Genomic DNA, 26,626 nt, shown 5'->3' with positions numbered 1-26,626 from the left:
TGTGCTCCCCACAGAATATCTAATTTAACGAGGAAAAATGTTTACAGGTTAAAGTATTTATAGGTCTAGTAAGTTTAGAAATATTCTGTATGTATATAAATTGTTTAAAATGTTTAAAACTTTCTAGACGTTACTAAATATTTGAATGTATGCTATAATAATATACTTATATGACATGTACCTATATGATGTATGAGCTTGCTGCAACTAACGTTATAGGAATGAATATTTTATCGGAACAACCTGGAGAATAAACTCGAATATTTATGAATTGTCGGTATGTTTTATTTTCTGTCTTGTATTATCTGTATTGTACCATTAAGTTAAATTTTGAGCTATACCTACATATTGTTACAATAATAATAACTGTGTTCTATAATTTACAATGAGCAGAAGATAAGAGAAAAATAATACAAGTATATTTAAAATGAATTGCTTACACATCAAAGTTAATTATATACTTCTGAAGTTAGTTTTTTAATTTATTTGATAAAATGTGTAAAATATATAGTTCGTATTTTATTTTAAAACAACAATATTTTTATCCACTGTAGTACTTAACATAGTTCATCTTGTTGCGATTGCAGGTACTGAAGTTATGCACTTATGCATATATCGTAAAGGCGTATATTTCACGTATTACGTATATTGCGAGTTATTTTCACGTTATAGTTATTAACGGGTGGATTACCGACGAATAATATACGCACTGTTTATGTACAATAATGTATTATAAAATAGATTCAGATTTTTACGGAAGTTGCTCGAAAATATTATAGCGGAATTAACAATAAGGGTAAACGCGAGTATAAAATCATAGTTTTAGTATAGATGGAAAAATAAAAAAAATATAAAATAATATAATATTTTTCACCTCGTTTTGCGCACCACTGCCGAGTACCGAGTGACAAAATCCGAAAGTGTGCGGCGAAAGGACGTCTTAAGCTATAATAGTCAATACACGTACACCTATATACTACACACTAAACACGTAAATGTTATACTAAGTATAATTAGTATACTAGATATAATATATATACCTACCCGAGTCGGCGGTGATGATGATGACGTGCATATATACACACAAGTAATAGGTACACATCCCCAACAGACAAATTTTACTTTGCGTACACGTCGTATATACAATATAATATTATACTATATATAGTGTTACCGTGTTACCCCTGATGAGATAATTTTATGTAAATATATGCGACGAAAAAAAGTTATACGTTGTGTATACGCGTATACAGAAACAATATCCCCTGCGTGCACCCATTATTATTGTTATTATTTCCTCTATGTGTATGTACACGCACACAAACACACACACACACACTCGCCAGTTAGCCCGGGGACAATAATACAATAATTATTATTCGGTTTTTTGCATACGATTAATGAACGTTCTCACCGGTCCAGCGCCAGTATTCGTTTGTTTTGTTTTGTTTTTTTTCACATCCTTTATATCCGTCAGGTATTTTTTTTACTACTCTCACTGACTATATGCGACGAAGGTATTTTTAAAGAACCCTCGACGAGACCATAATATACATTATATACGTACTACGTCAAACGAGCGCGCCACACACACATACGACCCCATGTCGACCGTATACCGGAATCCCTTCAAGGAAGACATGCCGCGTCCTCTTTCTCATCGCGCTGGAGCATACAAAAATATTATGCAGATTAGTTTTTCTGTCCAAGACAATGGCCCGCCGATTTTTAATATACCGCGTGTGTGTGTGTACCCGGCCGGGCTTTTGTATAACCGGTATAATAATAACAACTGGTTTTTTGTCACACATGAGCGGTAGCTACAACACCGTTGTGCGAAGCATCAAGCATCGCAGCGGCCCGCAGTATAGCACCGCAATCTGTCGTGACTACCACAAAATGTATTTAATATTATAATATTATAACAATCAAATCGCGCTATGTTTCCTGTAAAATGTTGTAATTCCTGATGTAAAATTTACCTGCAAGTACATCAACAGGTTCGTAACATCCGCCGCCGCCGCTACCACATGTATCATAATTCACAACAAATATTAATCATCATCGTCAAAATGTTTTTTTTGTGACCATCAAGACTTGGTATTTAATATATTATATAAATATTATATAGGTAGGTATATATGTATAAATTCACCCGCCAGTTATAATAATATTTTCAACGCGACGGGTTTTCGACAACCCGTTAACAACGTAATAGTGTATTCATTTTATAGATTAATTTCAAACAAATTTGTAATATAACAATAATAACAATAATAAAATATTTAAATATCTCATTGTTATGTGACAGTCACACTTAAAGTTTGAAATTTTTATGCCCACATACCGTAATGTTATTTTGAATTTGCAGCAGGACGTGGAAAATTATTTTCTTAAACAGTGTTTTTCTTTTTTATCATTTATTACGCATTTGACTAAACGCATAAAATATGTTTATTTTCAGTCTGTAAAATTGATTGTGTAAAAGTTGCATGTTAACAAAAAATATTTGTGAAAATAAATTTGGAATTATAATAATTGCATTCGCGTCTATATACAGTTATTATATTTACGCTTCGTTATCCAGTTTTTTCACCAGATTTTCCCGAGAGCCTTGTTAGGCGACACACTTCCCTTTACCCGCCACCAGAATCCAACAAGAAACCCCTCTATTTATTTTTCTCGTTTTTAATAATTTTTCTCTCGTTCCCTCTGGACTGTGAAAAAACACGCATATTCTTTCACTATTCTGTTAATAAATATACGCGTACTTCTAAAATCTGCTGATATTAACCTATTATTCGTTAGATAGAAAATGTATGCCAACATGCCAATGTGTGTCAAATAAATATTATAATTATCGAATACAAATTGCATATTGCCGGAGAGTTTAAATTAGCATCACTTAAGTCTTAAAAAGTTAAATTTGTTACTTGTTTTACTTCATTTGACTATGGTAGAAATTAGGTATGAAATGATTCACCGACGTTTATAATTTACCACATTATGTTTTAAATATGTGTAATAAGATTTCAGTAAATTAATTTACAGCGAATAAGTTTTAAATTTTAGTTGTATTAACTAAACAACTAATTTTAAATTTACCAACATATTATTTGATAAACCTAACAATTAACCGAGATAAAGATTTTAAATCGCTGTTAACAATCACTTAATATAAAAATAATAATAATATGTGGCTAAAAATTATCAGGAATCAGTAAATACCATAATACAAACCAAAATCAAATATTTAAAATAAGAAGTAATAATCACATATTATGCTTTGTCTCCTTCTTATTACTAATATATTATATACAAATTTACGTTAATAAGTAGTTCAAATTTCGTGTTGTTAGTATAAATAATAGAGTAAATATCAATGGTAAAGTTAATGCTGTCTGTGTTCTTTCATTGGGTTTTACCATAGTTTAGTGCCTGAGTAAGTGATGAATGTGTAAAATATTAAAATTTAAAAAACGTGCAATGAGGAAAAAAACAGATTATGTTCTTCATTTAAAGTTTGATAATTTACTTTAATATTAAAAAATTTGCTATGCTGGTTCATATGTTTAAGAAAGATTGAATAAAATAATATGATGATATAATAATAATATAATAAATATAATAATAACAATATTAAATTAAATATTAAATAATGATATAATAATAATTAAATAATATATATATATATAATATGTGATGTATGTTCTCTTAAATCTTGAATTTAGGTTAAGTTAAGTTAAGTTATTTAATTAATTAATAAACATACTTAAGTACAAACCAATTTTAATGATTGCAAAATCTATGTCATTTTTAGTAATTGATTTTTTGAACTTGTATATGAAAGCATAATAGCCATAATATATGAAAAAAGAGAGAGAAAAATAGTCAGTAAAGTAAAGAAAATGAACTAGATATTTCCGAGAGAAAGAAACAGCCATTTGAGTGTGCGTTAAGGGAAGCTAGTTATATTTTAAATATTATATAGGTGTATACATATATAAAAAAGAGAGCCTAAAGGAAGCCAACGCGATGGCGTTCGATTTCGAATACCACGCGCGGTAGAGGGAAAGTCTGAATTACAATGGAAGCGAAGAGGAGAAATGTCACAGACAGAGTGAGCAGTGGAGGGAAATTCACGAATAATAAACGTAAAAGTATATTCTGAAAACGAAAAAGAAAACGCCGGCAGCTGCTGATGTAATAATAAAAAAAAATAGAAGGGAAGAAGGAAAAAGGGAGGGAAGTTCACCGTCAGGCTGCAGTTATATTATAGGCTCGATATTAAATCTGGACGTCCGTTCGTCTGTCCCTGCCACCATCGCCGATGCTACCGTGTGAGTTATATTATATGAAATGTAATTTCTTTACTGCAATAAAATGAAATTAGTTTCCTCACTGGTTTTTATGTATATAGACATTTTTTTATTATAATTTAATAACGAGTATAAAGATAAAAATGTCACGAAAAAAGTGTCGCCCGTAACGTGTAATAAGGAAATTATTTACGTTATTTTTAGTATTTTCATTTAGGCCATAATCGAATACATATATATATATATATATTAAGTACTATATCTGTTACCATTTCGTACACATCTTCTGATAAGTATCAATGTGAAATGGTTATAACGTTTTTCTTTTTAATAGGTAGGTATATAATATCATTTCGATCTTTGTATAATATTGTATTAATATAACGAAGGAAAATTCTAAATGTTTGATACATTTGTAATCAGAGAAAAAATGTATCGTCTATGTATATTATCTCGTAAATGACAAACATTTAATATTTTATAATGTTACGAACTTACGATACTAAAATAAGTATAGCCGAAAAAGTTATTAATAATTTAGAGAAAGTGTTTGATATTGAATTGTACTTTTAAAAAAATTTATGCCAATATTTTTTAGGTTAAATAATTATAAAAATATGTAGATAGCATAAAATAATAATATATGTATATATTGACATGAAATTAAATTGACATTGGTAAATATGTACAAATTTACACGCAGTGTAAGAAGTTATCGTTGCTAATAATATTAAATTATTTGAAACGTAAGGTTACATTAACCTGAAAAATTAAATTCATAAAAATTAATTTTTCTATTTCATTTATTGATAACAATTTTAAATAATAATAATTCATTATTTACGGAAAAAATCTCAATTTTACGTATTACCTATTAATTATTATCTTACAAACAGTTGTATAAATAATTTAGTTACAACTTAAAGGTATATTATATAATTAATACTTTAATATTTATAAAAAGAACAATATAAATTCAACGTAAATTTTAATGCTTGACCCTATTTGAATTTCGTTATGTGGTGTCCATCACTCCAAATCTATCCTATACTTTCATCCATGCTTTGGAAATATTCAAATTCAACAATTATCAATATTTCAAATTCTTTTTATGCAAATATTTATTACCAATAAATTATAAAAGTATGATTAAAATATTAGATAAACAAAATATTAAGTGAAACATTCTGTTTAAAAAGTTTTAGTTTTAATACATTTACCAAAGTTAAATAAAAGTAGTAATAAAACATTAGTATTCAATGATGTGGTAGAAATAAAACCTTATTAATTTCCCCTCTTTAAGTTATAATACTGTTTAATTTTTAAAAAAAAGTTTCATTAAAACCTTTTATTCCGGTCAAAGGAAAGAACCCTTATTGCCTTTACAATGTTTTAACACGTTTTAAAGTCTTGCGTCTAATTTGCAATTAACCCTCCGATTAAATGTCTTGGTGTTTATACATAATAAGGCAATCTAATTATCGGTAGAATGACTGTATATATATATATATATATATATATATATATATATATATATATATATATATATGTTATTTTTTAGGGTCGGATAGGTATATACGATATATTGTAAAAGAAAACACCAGTATTAAAAAATAAAATAAAAACGGTTGATGATAATATCAGATTACGAGTACTTTTTGCTTTTTAATAATACTTCCGGGACCTTTCCCATTTTTTTTTCTCCTTGACGAGGGTTGGTTGGTTTATACAAGCCCTTTAAGAAAAGCTCTTAAAGGGGACGTTTGAGCAATATTCACGAATCACATGGCTTACACACAATAATACTATATGAATATATACATAAAAATATACACACTCATATACGACGTTATACAGAACTAACAACGATGTACGTTTTACAATTTTACATGGTGGAATGGAAGTCTTCTTATTAATCAATGCTCTTTCCTCCCTCGTGCGGTCCTCGGTCCTTACTCAAGTGAGCCAATACACAACTCCCGAATAAAAGGGAGACCGGAAAAAGTTTTTTAATTTAAAGAAAGTTTTTTTTTTCCATTTTGTAAAATCTGTTTGAGGGAGTACTTAAGTGCCATTACAAAGTTGAAGCAAAAAATAAATAGATAACGAGGACCTAATTTATTTATATTCACGGTATTTGTATTTCATTGTACACGATGGTCTGCAAACCTATTCATGTATACGCGTGTATAAATGTATATATTTTAATACCTACACTATATATATAAAAATTATTATAATACCGAGTAAAACAAGTGAACTGAGGTAGAATTTATTTTTATTTTTTTATTATATAACTTTTTAACCGTCTGAAATGTACTGGTTATATGAAAGTTAACATTATATATTAACGTGCGTATAAAATGCTATTCGTAAAAGGTATGATTTGAATGGTTAAGTATATATTACATAGTTTTCGTAACACACGCTATACTAATATTCAAATACTTAGTAATAATAATATTAGCTATACGTCTATATACTGCAGTTAGAAAAATTAAATTTTAAATATGTTATTTAAATTATATCTAAAGATAGTTTGAGTTCATTATTAATGTATTACACAGAACAAAATGTATGATCTAGAAGCTTTTAATTGAAATTTGTAACTTATTACAAGTTGTATAATACGTTAATTTAGAGCTTTAACAAAGGAAGTTGATCCATGGAAAATCATTTTCTCTATACTATTATTATACTAGTCCAACAAACCACTAATCTCAAAGTTAACACAATTTTTGTTTCCAGACGACTAATTATTTAATACAAGTTACAATAATTAGATCAAAAATTTTCTAAATTAAATTTTGAATCTTTAAAATTTAAATAAGATTTGAGGTTAGGTTAAGCCTAACTTAAACGAACCGTCGTAAAATTAAAATTGTCAAAGATTAATTTCAATTTAATTGGTAAAATGTTAAAAATGTATAGAATTTAATTATTTAAACTATTTATAGATTACTTAAATTTTTAAAATAAATAAAAATATTATATGTATTATATGACATACAATGTTCGGAATTGTACATTTCGCAATTTTTACAGTGATTTTTGTACACATCGCGAATTGTACAATGTTGCTGTACAAAGTAACTAGATAGATTGTACAAGTTTCATTATACAATTCGCGATGTGTACAATAATCACTGTAAAAATTGCGAAATGTACCTTCATTGTTCAAATCACAAGATTACTGCTAGTTTTAAAGTCTTAATTATTATTAACAAATAAATAGAAATACTGGATATTTTAATATAAAGTTATATAAACTACAATATAATAAGTGGTATGTTTTAAAAGTATTTTCTTAACAAATAGGTATTACATATTAGTATATCATATAAAAATTTTTTTTAAATTAATATTATTTTCAACTTCACTCATTTTGCCCGATTGTATAATACTATAATCACAATAATATAAGTTGAAATATTGCAGCAGTTCCGATAACAATGCACTACCTAGTCCGTATTAAAATCTGTTTAAATTATATTTCTGAACGACTCAACGACAGTACTTATCGTAAAGTCGTTTAGATAAACTTTATCATTTTTATTGCATTATACCTTTACTAATATGTTAGATTCCACATAATGTGGGAAAAACAACTCATATGACTATAAGAGATGAAATTATACATCTTATTATAGATTCACGTATTTTATTTCATATCACAATGTGTACTGTGTACGCTGTACAGTAATATGTAGTTTTATACGATTTGTAATTTTTATAATATGTTTTTAAATGTTGTGATTTGTTCGATGATTATAGTTTACTAATACGTAAAGACCAGGTGCATCTAATTATATATGATATACTAATATGTAATATTTGTTAAGAAAATACTTTAAAAACATACCAGTTATTAATTATTATATTGTAATTTATGTTTTTAAATTTTGTGATTTGTACAATAAAGGTACATTTCGCAATTTGTATATTGATTATTGTACATATCGCAAATTGTATAATGAAACTTGTACAATCTAGTTACTTTGTACAGCAACATTGTACAATTGTGTGTACAAAAATCACTGTACAAATTGCGAAATGTACAATTCCGGACATTGTATGATTTGTATGTAACATAAATACGTATTATACGTTCTGTAATAGAACATTTTTTTTACATGAGTATATTTTAAATTGTTCCGGGTAATACACTAATACACAATACAGTAATACATAATTACAATTATTATAAACAGAAAAGAGTGAATGTTATTTTTGCCAGTAAAAATTTATATTTTATTCTTAATTAGTGTGTGTTGCAGTTTGCTTTTATAAAAGAATCTTAGAATTAGGTACTTTAATTATTATGATTTTAAAGCAAGTAAATAAATAATAACATATTACTATTGTAATAGTTTATACCGTCCTGTACGTATTATATATAATTATATATGTATTATAGGTACATTTCTAAATAATATACGTATTACGTTATTACGTTAATAATATCTTTAATTACCTGCGAAAAAAAAGTTCAATTTCCATATTTAAATATACAAGACTATGGTATAGCTATTTAAAATAAAATAGATTAAAGTATAGCTACATGTACACAGTACATCATCATATAATAAAATGAATAGGCTTACGGATTAAAGTCAATGGATACGCATATACAAATCTTAAGTGAAAAATGTATGTGCTTATGACTAGATTTAAGTATATAGGTACATGCACTTAAAATTATAAAATATCAATCAGAATTAACCTACTATTTAAATGTAAAATATAAATCAAATAGTGATATTACTCATTTATACGACTCATTTAAATATGCATACCTATATAAAATTTGGTACTATTAAATTAAACTTATCGTAGATTATTTTAATTCAAATCCTACTCATTAGTATAATCACGTTGAAAACACAAATTGAATATGTACAACTATACAAAAATGTATACTGTAGGTATATTATTATATTATGATGTGTAACTGAAACGTATTCACAGAATCCCATCATACTAGCTCTCCTTGTTGAAAAACCCTACGTTGTATTATGTAATGAATTAAGAATAAAAAATATCATTATTAAAGTTCGTATATTTATAATAATATTTCGAAAATTAAAATCTTGTTTAAAAAATGAATACCTACTTAATTTAATGATATGATGCGGTGTGTGTATGGTTGTTAAAGAAAATGCAAATGTTAAGTTTGGAAAGAAACAAAAATAACCAGCTGCGGGTTTATTTTAAATAATATAAATATTATCCCCAATTAGATGGAAAGAATTTTGGACTGAAATTAAGCATCTTGTTAAGCTGGAGAGAATAGGTTTATTTATATTATGCAGTTGTTGGTTAATACGTAGATAATTGGCCACGGAGAAAGCACGATACATTGTTTACTGCAGTCATTTTTTAATAAAAAGTCAAACACAAATTACACATATTTATTGTATAGAAATTTTAAATTAAGCTAGGGGTCTGCAGGGTATAATGTAAAACAAAAAAAAAATACTCTACTAAAAATATAGTATAATTTTCTCTGAAAAAAAGTATTAGGTAAATCTACAAAATAAGCTATAAAAACATAATAATTGGTCCTTATCGTTTACCGCCGTATGTATCGTAAATTCATAATGTATAAATTAGAAATATGTTTTATACTTATTATTTACGAGTATGTTCGATTAAATATACATTATACATCCAGTTAAAATATTACCCACTATATATCTAAACGTAAACACGTATTAATACGCAGTTGTTTGATTTTTAAAAGAAAATTATGAATTTATGAGGTCAAATATAATAATGTTTTCATTTATAGTCATTATATTTTTTACTAAAAACAAACACCGTATAATTTTAACACTAAAATATATAATATAAACTTTATCGTTATCCAAACGTATTTATATATTATACTATAAGATGATATGATGAATTAATAAAATTGAATAGGTTTATTGTATGCACTATGCGTAGTAGTGCGAATGAGCAATTTTGCAAATAGAATCGAATAGATTATACCTTTTATGATCTTATGATCAATTATTAAAGATACCGTGTTTGTAATATACATTATACACTATACACTGCCGACCACCATGGATGATTCTTCTATCATTGAACATTCGTTATTTTAAAAGGAATTATATTTTTGGAAAAAATGCATATTTTCTAACTATAAAAAAATATTTATTTTTTATTTTCAAATTTTTCCAAGTTTTTTACTATTTTAAATGACAACGTACAGTTTTTATTTCATATTTCAAAGCAGAGCATTTTTCGTAGTATTTCAATAAACAAAAATCGAATTTAAGACGAGTAGTTTATAAGTTATAAACTACTCGTCTTAAATTCGACATCTTAAATTATAAATCAACAGCATTTTAAGTTTAGATGAACGGAGTGAAGTGGTACACAGCAAAATGTTAGACCACAGCTAAGTTATTCAACACTATTTTTTATTTACTATCTGTAAATTATTATGTGATACGATTATATTATATTTGTAATAGACGATAATAATATATAACAATTTGCCTATATTCGTATGTTAAAATCTCGTTAAAATAAAAATGTATTTTATATTATATTATGAATTATATTAGCCAACCTAAATTGTTTTAAATTTTAGGATTTTAGTTAAAATGTCCTCAAAATTTACAAAAAGTTGTATACTATAAGTTAATTATTTCAAATAAAACTTTACATACTATCATACAAAGTTGAAGTGATGTATATATTAGTGTTATAAATCTGACTGCACAAGTGTACACTGGTGAGCACGACTTGCATGATAATGTTTAATATCACCAGTGCAGTTTATAACAGAAATTACATATAATATGATGGTGCGTGTAAACTGTAACCACGTAAGGGGAAAAAGTAAATTTTAATGGTACATGGTGACGCTTTTAAAAATTGTAAATATGTTTCATTTCCTAATAACCAGGGCTGTGAATTTAATGCACTTAAAAACTATTAAATATGCATGCATGTATGCACTAAAATCTGACAAAATATGTTCTAAAAATTCTTAAAATATGCTAAAAAAACTACAAAAATTAAATTTTTATTTTTATTTTTTTCATTAGTAAATGTTTTTTTTATTAATTTTAGTTTAAATATTAGTATTTTTACTTCTTGATATGAGTATATGAGTTATTGATCTTAACTAGTCTTGGTCTTCGTCGAGTTGATATCAGCAAATTAATTTAATCTCGACTTCAATAGTACAATAGGTAGTCAATAATATTATACATTAAACACCCGAGTAAAAATAGAATTATTTCGATAAAACTATAAAAGTTATAGTTTATACCTACTATAAGATTGACCGAAAAAATGTAAATATTACGAAAAAAAAACATTTAAACAAAAATATTATTAAAACATGCATTTGTATGCCCTAACCCATGAAATATGCGAAAATATGCAAAATAAAATTTAGTATTTGAATTACAAATAAGTCAAAACAAATTTTGACCGAATCCATTTTTTTATAAAGTGTAGCAAAAAAAACATGCAAATGCATTAAATTCACAGCCCTGCTAATAACAATATTAACCACTGTAGACAAACTAGACTGTAGTCTGTAATACAGTTTTCCATATACTGAGACACGCCCATGGAGTATGGGCTTAATTACTTTAAACTGATGGAAAATACCATTAAATATGAAAATCCACAATTTTATAAATATTGTCTTTATTTTTTGAATAAAAATACCTATAGGTGAAATAGATCACTAACAATTGATAAAATATATATCATTACACCAAATTGAATATACATTAATAAAACAGTCTAGTGCTTTGCTGTAAAATTTCAATTATGCATTATTTGCATGAGTCATCATAACTGATAATATAATATGTAAATTGTTTCAATGTATTTCAAAAACTAACCAAGAACTTAAAGTAGTTACTGTTGCATGCTGCTAAACATTGTAAATCGCTCAACTTTCCGATGCTTCTTAACAAATTAAATATATGTATATAACTCATTTAATTATTAAAATATAAGTATACCTATAACACCTTTACTTTGTACGCTAATAAATACATCATTTATGGTAAAAAGGGTACAGAATAATTAACTTAGTAAACTTTTAACTTTTTCATTAATATTTTTATTGCTTAACTGGCAATATCGTCTGAAATATCGTTATTGACTACATTTTAAATTAAAATATGTATCCCTAATTTTGTTTTTATTTGTTATATTTTTTAAAGACAACATACACATTTTTGATTTTTTCATAATCTAAATCAGAATACTTTTCTAAGTATTTTGATATCTACGCATAAAATTTAAAAATGTACTTAGAAAAATTACAATCAGATAATTTAAATTGTTACAAAATGCATAAATTAGCATCGTATACTGGAATATGATGGTATATTCAAAAAATAAATATTTTTCAACTATTAATATAGACATTTGAGATTTGAGATTTTTTTAATAATTTTCATTAAAATAAATTTCACTCTGTCTAAAAGCTATAGTAAATACTAGGTTTCTCGTAGTTTGGTGTTATAGCAATTTAAAAATATCAAAGATAAAAATATATGCATAATTTTATTATAAGCATTTGAAATAAAAATGTTGAAAAATACGTCGATTTGAAACTTAATTTTAGTATTTTTACTTTCAGTTTCTAAACTGCAATGTATGTGTAATCATTAAAAAATATAAAACAAAACCAAAAAGTGAAAAATAATAATGATATAAAAAACTGGTGATTTGTAATGACATCGAATTATGTAAAAATTATATTTTAAAAAATGTTAAAACTTTTCAAACTAATGAATTTAGGTAGGCACTTAAATGGATTATGGCTTGCATTATATGTAACTTTTAATTTTTTATTATTCTATTCAACTCGAATAGAGTCATTAATCGCGAGACTGAACTAATCTAGCCACGGAAGTATAATAATTTAATAAAATAATTTGTATACATGCACGTTTAACAATTTTTCTAGCATCACATGATCTTCTAACTTCTGACGTCGGGGAAACACGTTATTTATTTTATTTAAATTAACTTTTATGTTCATTTTCATTTATATCTAATAGGATCTTTTTCACAGAGAATATAATATAATATTACAATATGCAACGTTGCAATGTCACGTTGATGGAAATGAATGTTCTCTCCAACGGGTAATATTTTTCTTCTCTTTTTATAGCCATTGGTATTATGGAAATATTCTTGGAGCCCCGAGCAGCCCCGCGTAGTGGTGGAAAGAAATGAAGCGCAAACGGCACGAAATTGACATGAGTGGTGGTGTGCTGGGCGGACGGGTGAGCGTCAGTCGCAGGCGGAACGACGGAGGCGCTTGCACGTCGTGGTCTCCTTGGAAACGTTAACCGAAGCCATTTTCGGGCCAATAACTATACATGTAAGTTTTCTCTCTTCCTTCTCCTCAAATTTATAAATGTATATAAATATATATATATATATATATATATATATATATATATATATATATCAAAACATGGCGAGGGAGCGCAAAAAAAATAATAACTCAAGTTTCAGTTCAATAAGCTAAAAGCGTTTGTTGATGTCGCTATTGCTGCCAATGTTTCGCAGAAATTTTTTCCACAAAAACCGACAACTTTTCCAACTCGCACATACCATAGCGGTGGCGTAGTGCTTTTAACTGGATTAAACAATTTTAGAATTCTGTGGTAGAGAGCCCGATGCCCGTCTTACAATAACACTTAAATATAGTTACCTACATAATATATTATTATTAATCATATGTATTATTATATAATATAATATATAGTCCCCAGCTTGTGGGCTTCATCCCCGCGGCAGATATATATATATAATTATACAACAGTAATATTATACTGCTTCATAGTATTCTAATTTATAACTTTTAAGTATAATAGTATATATATATTAAATTAGGAATAAAATTATCATTGATTATTATTATTTGTCACGTTTTAAGAAGACTCATCCCACTAGCATAGTTATACTAAATATTTTCGTATATACTTGTTTGTCGCTTCTAAAGTTCTAAAGTTTTTCTGTTTTTACTTGTACATACTTTTTACTTAATTACATCAATATTATAATCAAACATAAAATATTGATACACTAAAAAACTATTGACATACATTACACCACTGTACTATTAAAATATGTTTTCAATAAAATAATAGTATTTTAAGGTTTTTGACATTTTATTTAGTACGAAACCGTATTGTTGATTTCTCTTTATTTATTTACCTCGTAAAAAGATTTTTTTAAATAATAAAAGAATAATACACATAGGTTCTTTATTAAGCAATTGTAAATAAAAGCAAATAATATAAACAGCGGTGATTATAATTATATTTTATGAATAAAATCATTGGCATTATAGAACTACGGTGGGAACGCTTATAAAGAGGGTGAAAACTTGCATAAAAAGATTCGAGACAGTGCTTAATCCGTTCATCATTAGGGTAGGTTTCATTAAGATACTTACGGCGAGAGAGAAAAAAAGAAATAAAGTAATTGAGAATAAGGGACCAATGATACTTGTTGTGGGGGCGCAGAGTGGGATGTAAATAACTTAAATTTATTTCTGGCTAAAATAATAATTAACGAACCAAGCTACCAGACGAGTTTTATTATTTTTATCGTTAGTTCATTTAAAGTTTTAAAAGTGTTTTTTTTACGTCGGGGAATCCACTGTTTAGCGACAAACGGTTGGGAAAGGCTCATTTTCATATTTTTATCAACCTGTTGACCTTTATTTTTAAATCTTTGACCACTCCAATAACTAGTTATACTCGGCGGTGCATTATAGATACATAATATTTTTATGTTGACAGTTTTTAGATTCTGAGCTGAGCGATAAATGTATTTACTTGAGAGTTTTCACGTTTTTTTCTTGAATACCATTATACCAATCATCATTATTTTTTGAGGCAATAAAAATACTTTCATTTTCTATTTCAGTATCTATTGTGGTTGGGATGTGAACTTAAATAGGTACTTTAGGGAGGAAAGATGGAATGGTTGATCAAAAGTAAAGTTTTCATAAGTTTTCATAAGTGTAGAGAAAAACAATAAAAGATTAAGAAAAAACTGGAATTTGTATGCAAAACCAGTTTTCATTAGAATTGATTTTATTTATTTAGATCTAAATAATATTATATAGACACAGTTTTTTATTAAATATTATGAGTTTAATTTTGGTCGAAAATAGATGCTTAAACGAACATTGATAATTTTATCTATCTTGTAGTAATTTAAAAATATTATTCGTTGGTACTTGAAATTTTAAAATAATACCATATTTTATAGACAACATAACATTTAATAATGTATAATAGTAAAACGAATTTCTTTAATAGTAGGTAATGATATAATAAATTAAACCTAGCAATATAGGCTGACATACCTTATTTTCTTAGAATTGTTTTTCGTAGTCTCACCTAACCTATTATTATGTTATACACTACACAAAATTACAAAAAAGAAAAATATATAGATACAAACAACATTTTTGAAAATCATATCTCACTCTCTATCCCAACGCCACTATTGATCTAATACATCACGATCACGCTTAAGGTTTATAAATATACTTAAATATATGTATTTTTAAATTTATAGACACTGCCTGCGTTAAACGCCAAAAACCATCTCCCCAGCCCTCCTCGCCAAACCACAGTTGGCAGTTTACGGGGGTAGATTTAAAACGGTGGGCGATAATAATATAACCACCGCGTACAATGCTTTCGATTTTTTATCTTTCCCTTCTTCTGCATCTCATTTTGAATGCATGCCCCGCGTCGTTGTATATACGACCGTCGTATCTCGTCTTGCATTTCGTTCGCGTATAATAAATAAATATATAAAATATATATACGGGCGCTGCGTTATTGCGAAAAAACCAATTTCACTCAGTTTAATGGAAATATTTATGAGATCTACCGGGGCACCATTAGGGACGGGAAAAGTGCGACGGTCGTTAGGGGACTAGGGGAGGTAGGTGCTGTTGTGACGATAGGGAGGGCTGTTGAGGGGACGGAGAGATGCGTGTGGCGTGTTTCGGCTCGGCGGGTGGAGGGTGTGTATAGCTAGGTTGGGATGACTTGACGCGAATTGTGTTCAGGTTGGAATATACCATAACTATAATAACACCACAAGTGATGTATACTATATATATGTATATACAGTATATACACACAGTGCTCCTATACACGTAATTTTGTGAGCAGATGCGATCAGGTGGAAAAGTCATGGTGGGCGGGTATGCGTGTGCAAGCTTTGTTGGTACTCTGAAATGAGAATTAATGGCACAAAGAACTAAGAAGTTTGGAATCGACCAGGGATAGGAAAAATTATGATAGTAAATGAAAACGGCGGGGCGGTGACTACAGCAGCGGTAAAGATTATTTTGCAAAAGCTTTTATTTTCGGAAATCGTATTAAAATTATAAATCTATCAGTACAGCTTTCAAATGAACCAACACATATACACAGACCTATTTGAGTTAGGTGCTAAAGATACAGTCAATTATGTTTCTATTCTTATAATTATACATGTCAAATAATATAATTTAGTAAATGTATCGTTATTATTCTAAATGATTTTAGACTTAAAATATAAAAACATATAATTATTATATCAAATATTATGATAATATAATGTTTTAGTTACTGAGTGGAGCGATGAATGTATTGATTTCATAATGATGTGTGTTTTTTTTTGGTGTCTATAACCATCTTTTGGAGCAATTTAAATTCTTTGATTTACAAATTAAAATATTTTTTCTAGTAAATAACAAAGGTTTAGGAAAAAGAAACACTTATACACAAAACTAGATTTATACAAAATTATAAAAAAAAATTATTTATTTGTTGCGTTTTGTAACAATATTATAGATAAACACTTTTCTAGATAGTCAAATTGATCCCCTGGTATTTAGTGGTGTTTGTGTGTGGGAATACATTTTTGCTAGTAAGTAATTATTTTAGATCAGGTCAAAGAACCAAAATGTGCTAAAGCAACATTATATTTTATTAAGTATATTTAATATTACGGCATGTTAAATTAACAATCATACATTACATTAAAACTAACAGTCATTGTCTTTACTCTTTAGCGAGGTGGTGTTCGAGGGTAAGACGATCATAGCGTAAATTGTTACTCTTATAATCCGTAAGAGTGTAGTAGACAAGTTTCTTAAGATTCCTCAAAAATTATCAATTATATTTTGTAGTTAAAAATTAGTTAAAAATGTGATATTCATACCTACGGCTTGAAATTTAATATAAGGTTCCTCAGAAGTGGTAATTTTAAAACCAAAATATCTAAAAACTACATCATCATTTTTTCATAGATATTTTAAGTTTAGTTACAAAAACTTTTTGTCGATAATTAATGATTCGCTGAAAATTTAATAAACACCAAACGAGGCTTAGTAATAATCCAGTGAGAATAATACGAGTTATTGATAAAAATTTTACACAATATATACATTACATGATTATCGTAGGTAGGTACACAATATTATTCAAATTATATGATATACAGTATACACTATACTATGCTAGGTACCTACAAAATACGCTATTATTAACAACAGAACTTCAAATTAAATTAGCAAAGACGTATCATGATATTATTTTTTTACATTAATTTGTTGTTTCCATGCGATAATACCATACAGCACAAACTCTGATCGCAATATCTTTGTTAAAATGGTTGCAAACTATACTTGCGTCCCAAAAAACGTACACCTGAAACTCCGAAATGTAATTAGGTACTTTATACCTTAGCCACTCCCTTGCTACGTCACTGATAGATACTTATAACTACTACCTATAAGTCTATTACTAATTGTATGTAAAGATCATTTTAGACATTTATTAAATATTTTATTTGATTAAAACATAATTTTATTCATTTAAGATTCTGAGCTGAGCCAGTGAGGTTTAACGAGGTTTTTTTCTTAACCTTAGAGTTTGAAATTTTCACCTAATACATATGTATTTTATATTAGCATTTTTTTAACATGATATAATTTTCAAAATATTTTTGCTATTTGCACTAATTATTTTTGGTCAAAAACTCTTACAACTTCTTTGTTACAAAACTAAAACCCCAAATTATTTAAACTCTGGTGAGTTTCTTATTTGTTTATATTTGCCCTGTACATTATATATTAAGGTACACAGAAAAGTTTGTTTTTACAAAAAATGTATATTATTAAATAACTTCATAAATTTATAACATTTAAGATAATCTTCAAAATATAATATACATATAACTAATGATAATATAATATAAAGATATATCAAACTTGTTAATGTAAACAAACTAAGAAAGTTTTGAGTTTTGATTGTGTTTTTAATTTAAGAACTATAAAAGAGTGTTGTATTAAACGCTTTGAAGCATAAAAAGCTTAAATATTTCTTAGCTGTGGGATTTAGTTTTTTATTTAACTAAGTCTAAATATTAAATCCTTTTAATACTATACAATTATTTACACAATACAACCTTGGTTGATTGATAATATTATTAATTTCGAAATTTTTGTTTTATATAAATGTTATTATTATATATCGAACACTACTTCAACTGCTATTAATTTTGTAATTGATATTTGTTTAACTAATTTACATAACATTAATTAATATTCATTTTTTTATATTACTCCATAGTACATACTTCTATTCAAATTTTGTTAATTTATTTTTAAATATCAGTAAATTCAACTTTTGCATCTTATCTAATAAATAGTCTAATTAATTTTTAATATTTAAAAAATATAATATTTCTGATTCTAGAATTGAACTAACATTGAAGGATTTAGAATTTTGTTAATTTTATTAAAATTAACATTGTATGTAATATTAACTATTTTATATATTACAATGTTAATTACATTATATTCTGCTCTATAATACTTATAATTTATTGAAGCCACATCCGTGTATTTGATAAATAAATAAAAAAGTCATAACTCATTACAACATAGTATATTTAATTAGGCTAAATACTTTATAGTTTATTTGAGTTAATAAGTTACAATAGAGAGCATTTTTCTAGTATTTACATAGAAAACCACAAAATATATGAAATAACACTAATTACATTTATCAACGTGTACAATTTAGTTTGGGACAAAAAAGATGGTTAGTGATTATTGTAATTTTAAATTCTGAACGGAGTAATGAATATATTGATTTTACAATAATGTGTTTTTTTTGTGTGTCTGTGTCTGTGTACAGCATAACTAGTTGAAATAATGCTTCAATTTCAAACTTTGGGGGTGGTTTCCGATGGAAAATTGAATATCCTTGGTGTATTATAGAGGTAAAAAGTAAACATTTTCCAACAGTTTTCAAAAAAATCGAGAAAAACAAAATAAAAGTGACAGAAAAACTAGAATTTTTACTCAAAACCTGCAGTTTTCGACCAAATCGTTTTTTTATATGGAAGTGTCGGTAAAATAATTTTCGATTATCAAAAAAATTTGAAAATTTAATACAAGGTTCCTTATAAATTGTTTTTATTGAAGCTAAAATAAACTTAAAAATCGTTATTCACAATTTTTTTTATAAGCGTTTATAGTTTAAATTTTTACGAAATCTGTCGAAAACGCGAAAATTTGCAAGTAATTTTGAAGTTGAAAAATCATAAAATTTTTGTGTTTGTAACTAAGGATTAAAAATACAACACTAAATTTTCCATAAGTTGTCCTTCAAGTAGCTATAGAGAAAACTCGAAGCATCACTATAGGAAAAATTTTAAGTGCGTTTGAATTTTAAATTTTTACGAAAGCGTAACGATAACGATTTATCCTCAAACGATTTTAAATATTTGTTATTATTCAAAAAGTATAAGTCGTAGATACTTGAAAATTTTACCAGTTATTTAGATTGGCATTTTCTTTGCATGATTTAATTTTCAAAATATTTTGACTTTTTTTGAGGTATTTATAGACAATTGAAATTTGAAATTTTTCTGAACAATTTTTTTTGAAGTGTCGATAAAATTTTTTTGGCCGCATCAAAATACTTGAAAATTTAATACAAAGTTCCTCATAAGTGATTCTTATAGTAATTAAAAAATTATAAAGATACATAGGCACAATTTTTTTTATTAGCATTTGAAGTTCAAATATTGACAAAATTTCGTCAAAACCATGAATATTTGCAAATTATTTTGTAGTTCAAAATTCATAAAATTGTTTGTATTTATATCTAAGGTTAAAAAATTTAACACTAAGTTTTCCATAAGTTTCGCTTCAAATAGCTATAGAGAAAATTTGAAGCGTCATTATAGGAGAAATGTTTTGAGCGTTTGAGTTTTCGGCGCATCCAAGTTGGCTCCCGAGTACTAGGGGCTAATCGCAGGTACTATACTACTCGTAGTTGGGTCCCGAATTATTTTAGGTATTCCACTAGTTCCTGAATATTTTTTGGTAAGTACTACACTATACTAACATTTTTATTCCCATTTTAACAGACTGTCTATGATGTATTTAGACCACAGGTATGGTTAAAAATGTTTTTTTACAGTTTTTTTTTTAAATATTTAAATATATAATAAAAAAATTGCAGGAATAGGTAATCAATCGATTTGATTTTGTAAAATTAATGTCGTATACATTTTTACCAACACACATGTTTCAAAAAATATTATTTTATTTGTATTTATATTATATAATTATATGGCTATATTTATATTATATAATATGTATTTTTATACTTGGTTTTTAACATTTTCAATATTTTTACCAACACAAAAGTGAATTTGTGAAGTTGATTTTTTTTTTAAATATTAATAACTTATATTATAATGGAAAAGAAACAAAACAAAAAAAAAAAACTGTTAAAAACATTTTTAACTATACCTGTGGTCTAAATAGATTATATACAGTCCTAAGTCTGTTAAAATGGGAAGGAAAATGTTAATATAGTGTAGTACTTACCAAAAAATATTCAAGAACTAATGTTGTAGCTAAAATAATTCAGGAACGAACTAGTGTAGCACCTATAAAAATCCGGGACCCAACTAGTATAGTAGGTACCTACAAAAATCCGGGACCCAACTAGTGAAGTACCTAAAATAATTCGGTATCCAACTAGTGTAGCAATTTTAAATTTGGGACCCAACTCGGATGCAGCCTTAAATTTTTATGAAATCGCGTAACGATAACGATTTATCCTCAAACCAAGTATATGTATATCTATGATAATATAAGGTATTATGAATTATGAAACTACATGCAATGTTTTTGGGAAAATTGATTAACCATAACTTATGCAAAATGCATCCTAATTGAAAAATAAAATATTTGTTTCAAAATAGAATATATGACAATATTTAAATATAATATATCCTAGACTGACAGTCTAGACAAGCGTCTCCGTTCAGAATCGTTTTTCGTATACAACGATACCTATCATTGCATTCAAATTTAACCTACCCTAGTCAGAGGTCTAACCCACCCCCTAATATACAGCAGAGCAATACCCACTTACCCGCTTTTTTACAGTGGCTTTAAATGCTTTTAAATATAATTAGGTGTAAAAAACAAATCAAGTTTCTGTGTACCTAAATATGCTCTTCTCTCGTTAAAAAAAAAAAAATTTAAAATAAAGAAATTACTCTATTGGAACTATTTGACGTAATATAAGTGAATGATAATAGGTAATTAATTACAAACACATTCATTTCGGAGATTATCTGACTATCTGAGTGCAACAATATGAATAAAATTACAATTCGGGATAACTTGAATGTTAGGATACTACGAATTAAAATCTAAACGACTTAACATCACAGGGATACAATTTATGCCACTACGAAGTAGGTATGAATATTGTATATATAATAATAATAATATAACAAATATGAGAAGTGGCTAAAATAATAACCTTTATATACCCGGGTAGCCCACCGCTACGTAGTCCGTTTTCCTGTGCCAATACTGAACCCAAAAAACTACGGTGGTAGCAGTAGATGAGCGCATTAAGAAAGCAAATGAAATGGGTTGACGTGGCCTAGCGAGATAAGCAAAATACAATTCCTGTCGTCGGTGGTTGTACAAGAGCGCGCGCGCGTGGTATAATGCTGGAAAAACACGATTTTATGATACGTAGTTATATAATGTATATCAATAATGTAAATATTATATGTTAAGAAATGGGGAAAAGAGTGCGGAGAAAAAAATACGGTTTATAATATTTATAATATATATTCGTGCATATAATGTATATAATAATATAAATTCCATATCCCGTGCCGTCTCACTCTATCTCTCTCTCACTCTGTATAGTCGCTCTTTTATAACGACTGGCCGCGAGATGAGATGAGGGTGAGAGCGGGTAAACCAAGAAAAAAAAAGCCTGAAAGCCCCTCTACAATATTATATATACACGCGTCGTATATGGCATACCAGTATACACACTGCGCAAGCGTGGCTCTCCGGACGGTGAAATATAGAGAGACCCAGTGAGAAAGACAGAAGGGAAAACACATGGAGTAGGTGGGATCAGTGGTAACGGAAGAACGACCTATAACGATAAGAAAACCCCGGGAAAACTTCACATTTGCATTAGCCGACGATCGTATATTTTTTTCTCTATAGTTTTTTTTTTTTTTTTACTTCTACCTTCTCGTCGTCCTTCTCTGGGATACTCCGTCGCCTCCACCCCCACATACACCACGTATACTCTCGCACACCCTTTATATATATACGCATCCTCCCTCAAGTTCACACACACACACACTTATACACAATGGTATATATGTATTATATACATCAACATGTACACACACACACGCTCCCGAATAACGCGCTGACGACAACGACTCCTCCGCCACCACCACCATCAGCCCCGCACAATCCTCGCGGTCTCACCGACCAGCCATATTTTGCAGTTCTTTCTCTCTTTCCCTCTCTCTCACGCACACACACACTTTTTCTCTTCCTTTCTCTTTTTATTTTTTTCTCTTTCCCTCTCCACACCCGACGTATGTCGTGTAAACTTGTATAATGTACATAATATACACATGCATTATACCGTGTGTTCGCCAATTTAGGGAACACTGAATTTCTCGGCTGGATTATGTTGGAATAAATCAAATTTTTTTACAAGTCATTAGTATATAAATACACATTTTCAGATAAATTTAATATGTTTAACCCTCTCGGTACGCGCATGCGCAACTTATTATTTTTTTAATAGCAACCGATATTTTTGATACCAAATTCAGATAGACTGAATTTTTTTAAGTAGTTAAAGTAGTTTTGACCAATTAACCATGACTCTGAAACCAAAATTGACTGAATAAGAGCCATTCAAATTTTAATAAATAATATATTTTTACAATTCATTATAAAATACATAAAACCATTTAAAATTATTTATTATTGGTGACTTATTGAATATTTTTACGTTTTTTTTTTTTTATACGTGTTACAAACAATATTAACATAATACGGATATACAATTATTTAATTAAAATTGATTACAAATGTATACGTAAAAATATTCAAAAAGTAACCAATAATAAATAATTATAAATGGTTTTATGCATTTTGTGATGAATTGTAAAAAATGTATTATTTTATTAAAATTTAAATGGCTCTCATTCAGTCAATTTTGGTTTTAGAGTCATGGTTAATTGGTCAAAACTACTTAAAAAAATTCAGTCTATCCGAATTTGGCACCAAAAATACCAGTTACTATTAAAAAAATAATAAGCTGCGTTGCGCATGCGCGTACCGATAGGGTTAAAAATTTGAAATTTATCTGAATATGTGTATTTATATACTATTAGCTTGTAAAAAAAATTCGATTTATTCCAACATAATCCGGCCGAGAAATTCAGTGTTCCCTAAATTGGTGAACACACGTTACGCATACTGCATAGGCATATCGTATATTCGAATATGTACCTATACATATAATATATATATATATATTATAACGCACACGCACCCGCACGAGCTTTTTACCCCTCGTGTGTTCGCGTTATCGATCAAACCTCCACCGATTCCGAAGACCCCACACGCGTAGTCCGCCTTTTTTTCCCCCAAACAATGGCAAACCGCGCCGTTGGATGTAGATATTATATATATGCGTGTGTGTGTAATGTGTGTGCGTGTGTTTTATATATAACCAAGCGGGGCCGACTGGGAAATTTTTTTTTATCGACGAAAACAGTTTATGTACCTATACACTGCGCCGGTAACCACCTCCGCTGACGGGTTTTTCCGCTGGTTTCTGCGCCCCTCCCATCCTTCACTATAACCTTCGGAGGGGAATCATCCAAATAGTACCTATATATCTAGGTATAATTTATTAATTATTTATCTACTATACCATAAAAAATTGTTATTAGATGTGGTTTATCGATTACATAATATAATATATATAATATTTTCGATATTATAGGATAATAGATTTATAATGTGATTTTTAATGGACATAATTCTCTCACCAATTATCAAATTTTATAGATTGATATTGTGGTATATTGTTTTACTTGTATCTATATTCTATGTATTTACAGAATTGTCTCATAAGAAACATCAAAATTCTTCAACTCTTTCTTTGGTTATATCGTATAATTATGTACAGCCTATGTACCTGTATAATATTCCTATACTGAATTCTTAATAAACATTTTTCTTTGATTCCCTGTTATGCAAATTATGGTAATCATAATATATAATAATAAACCATTATAAATAAACACAAAATCTATATCTTCGTAAGTAGCTACAGATTATACAAATATATACTACCTATACACAAGTATAATATATTAATATGTAATCACAACTTTGGTAGAAACATTTGATTCAATTTGTACCTATCTACGCATAGAAAATGTACCTACATTTTTTGCATTTTAACTCTAGCACAAAGATCTTTCTAACCAAAAAAATTTTAATGAGTTTTCATTAAAATATTGTACACCTATATATGTATACTATAAGTATAGGTGTACTTGAAAATAATATCATACGAAAAATCTCCATACAATTTACCTAGTCTTTGTATATAAAGAGAATACAATATATTTAAGAAGTTTTGGTCTGAATATTTTTTGTGTAATATAAATATAGATACAAATATATTTCTCATTTTACAATAAAAAATAATCGACAAAAAAAAATTAATAAGATCAAAAAATATTTTCAAGATTATTATATACTTATAATGCTATAAATACATATTGTTCATACAACATTTTTGTACTTCTAAGTAATAATCAGGTATTATAATTTAATTGGTAGATTCATTATGTTTGTTTGACATATGAAGTTGAAGACGATTCTGTCTTGAGTGATTCGTGTTTCCTGTAGAAATTTTAATTCTTCAGAGGTAAATGGAACAAGAATAGTTTTTAAATTGGAATACCAATTTTTAAATAGTAGTCACAATAAAAAATATTAATTATCTATACAACGTGACTGTCATAGAACTCTTAAAATGTTTGTTTATGTTAAATAAAACTGACAAATATCCAAGATTATCCGTTTAGGTTTCGTTTCAAATATTGTTTAACTTATTATTTTAAAAAAGTTTTAGCTTTTTTTAAATATTATTTTTGCATAATTCGATGTCAACCAAAATGTTTGAAAAAAAAATGTCATACAATTACTGTTATTTTCATCATTTTAAAAGTTTTTACTTTTAAAATGACAACATTGTATAGCATTTTAGTTCATATTTCGAAACAAAATATTATTAAATCTATTTCAATGCATAAAAATCGAAATTTGAGTAATTAATAAGTGAAATATATTAAGTACTTATAAATTATAGCAAGTTTAAGTAGAGTGGCACAAGGCTACCATGTATAATATTGATTCACTATTCCACTCATATAAACATTAAATAATTACTTAAAATGTATAAGTTATAATTGCATGCTTACCCTGGCAAATAACTAATATAATTCATAGACCACAATGCCTATGTATATAAGTTGTATTAATGCTTTAATTTATTTAATAAGGATACATAATATGTACAAGTATACAACATATTCATCAAATAAGATGTGTTTAATAATTAAATGTTAAGTATGATTGACTAAATGAGTATAACAGTTTTCTTAAAAATATAAATCTATAATGATTTTTTAAATTAATTATTATTCAGTTTTGTTTACTTATATACATTATTCACACAGATATCACTTATGAGCTATAGCTGGGGATTTTATTACGCAAATTATTTAAATAAATGTCTATTAAACTATATGGAAATTTGAAAATATGTGCATCAACCAACCAGACGATCAAGTAATAGGTAGGTAGTTTGGCAAATAACCAATATACGCCTTAC

The 26,626-nt window shown here is 27.5% G+C and overlaps 1 protein-coding gene across 4 annotated transcripts in view; it reads left to right on the top strand.

Moving 5' to 3' along the window:
• Positions 1 to 1,859: 1,859 nt before the first annotated feature.
• Positions 1,860 to 26,626, top strand: part of Mcm10 (minichromosome maintenance 10 homolog) — a 33,312-nt gene continuing 8,545 nt past the window's right edge. For 2 of the 4 annotated variants that reach the window (XM_089228249.1, XM_015515001.2), the window contains exons 1-2: positions 1,869 to 2,131; positions 13,483 to 13,695. The gene's annotated coding sequence lies outside the window, so the exon portion shown is untranslated. Of the gene's footprint in view, positions 2,132 to 13,482; positions 13,696 to 26,626 lie in introns of all 4 variants that reach the window. The other 2 variants (XM_015515000.2, XM_015514999.2) reach the window with 2 other exon arrangements.

This window comes from Diuraphis noxia, unplaced genomic scaffold (assembly GCF_037042655.1).
Source record: "Diuraphis noxia isolate RWA-SAM2 unplaced genomic scaffold, SU_Dnox_SAM2 contig0005, whole genome shotgun sequence".
In the NCBI taxonomy this organism is placed as follows: domain Eukaryota; kingdom Metazoa; phylum Arthropoda; class Insecta; order Hemiptera; family Aphididae; genus Diuraphis; species Diuraphis noxia.
Note: the sequence above shows the minus strand (reverse complement) of the source record. Positions and strands in the feature narration are given on the sequence as shown.